The sequence below is a fragment of the Olea europaea genome, unplaced genomic scaffold (assembly GCF_002742605.1).
Source record: "Olea europaea var. sylvestris unplaced genomic scaffold, O_europaea_v1 scaffold24179, whole genome shotgun sequence".
Taxonomy (NCBI): Eukaryota; Viridiplantae; Streptophyta; class Magnoliopsida; order Lamiales; family Oleaceae; genus Olea; species Olea europaea.
This window is the reverse complement of record NW_019242355.1, coordinates 1-1650: the sequence shown is the minus strand read 5'-3', so window position 1 is coordinate 1650 and position 1650 is coordinate 1. Positions and strand designations below refer to the sequence as shown.

Genomic DNA, 1650 nt, shown 5'->3' with positions numbered 1-1650 from the left:
CATAGTTAAGCAAAGACCTGTTCTTTACCCATTGATATTTATAAGAGTGACATGGTCTCGATAGAACAAATCAAAAGAGGAACGGATAGTCCACTAACGTGGTATGTTGTAGTTGTCAAATATCTAGTTGATGTAGAACAATCAGCACAGTTAGCGATGAATTTAATGAAGTGGAGAAAAAGGTTCATATAGCCAACCCAAATTATTGAAAATAGAGTTATGTTTATTTCTGCAACATGGTTTTCCTGTTGGGGGTGGAGGAGGTCTAAATATCTTGAGCACCTTAAATCATGGAGACTCACTCCATAAACCATTAGTAGAATATGGTACAATATGCTATAACAGAGAACTGAGACGAATAAGACATGTTAACTAAATAAATCATAGTAATAGCTTTTTTAGATTATATTTCATTAATTATACAGTGTCATATTGCAAAAGCCTTCATACTTAAAACAGCTACCCCAAGCAAAATATTTAGACTAAGCAATCCAGCGTTGTTTTCTTAAAACTGAAGCAAAAGTGTATTATTCAGGAGCATCATATAAAATGCAGTTCAGATGTTGGATTATTTAAGAGCCTTTCTCATTAACATCATCAATGTAACACACTTCCTTAAATCTTTTAAAACACCGCCACAAGAAAAGGTTATAAAATGTAACCCAGCAGAAAAACTACTTAATAGAAACAATTCATACCATATTAAACCAAAAATAATGACATCACAACTTGTCATAAATAATAAGTATTTACAACATTCATTCATCGCATAGTAGGAAGCGTTGCAGGAACAGCATTTTCATCATTCAACTGAGGAATTGAAATGCAAAACCAATACAGAGAACGCTCGTGTTAAAAAGGCTCGTAGATAATTGTTTCCTTTTCTTCAGTTCAAGTTTTTCCAGTCATTTCTATTGTTTTCAATAAGATTCTCATTTTATTTATTTTTTTGGATAAATTAAGTACAAAAATCCAACAATGAACTAGAAAAACACCCACCTTGAAGTGGACTCTGAGATCAGATCCCCTGGCTTTGCATGCTGAAACACATACACCATACACAGTTTAGATTTTCAAACAATCATTTCAGTGTACACAAAAGCAAGCCCACATGGAAAAGATTAATAATGCAAAGGGAAACTTTGGCCTGCAAGGGTAAGGTACAGCAATTGAAGCATAATGCACTACTCGCTAGATTTAGCACAATCACCTCCACTGCTTGTACCTTACCCTAAAAGAATGAGAACAAGTTTGGTGCACTGTAAATGTGTATATCCATCGATGTATCATATGAATACTTACACTTGGTCAGGTTGTCGGGCTCCCTGGAATACTTCACCTATAATGTCGGCAAAGGAATCGTTACGGTGCAGCTTTAGGCATCTTTGGATACACAAAGGCATCCACAAATACGTACATCGATACATACAAGCACGCATATAAATCACAAAGGTGAATTCTTTACAATACCATGGCGAAGAAGGCGGCGGTGCAGAAATCTAGACCCTAAACGGAGAACCAGGTTTCCTGAATAGAATCTCAGATATGATTTAAACCCTAAGTGCTAGTGCTAAATTGATTTTGGACTAGACTTTTTTCTTTACGTGGGCCTGTAAACCTATTTTACGGGCCTTCTGGGCTTGGGTGAGA

The 1650-nt window shown here is 35.9% G+C and overlaps 1 long non-coding RNA gene across 1 annotated transcript; it reads right to left on the bottom strand.

Moving 5' to 3' along the window:
* Positions 1 to 946: 946 nt before the first annotated feature.
* On the bottom strand, positions 947 to 1580 carry LOC111382028. The gene is made up of 3 exons (XR_002700450.1): positions 1471 to 1580; positions 1303 to 1339; positions 947 to 1040 (listed from the first exon to the last, which is right to left on the bottom strand). It is a non-coding gene; the product is annotated as an uncharacterized LOC111382028 (long non-coding RNA).
* Between the last annotated feature and the right edge of the window lie 70 nt (positions 1581 to 1650).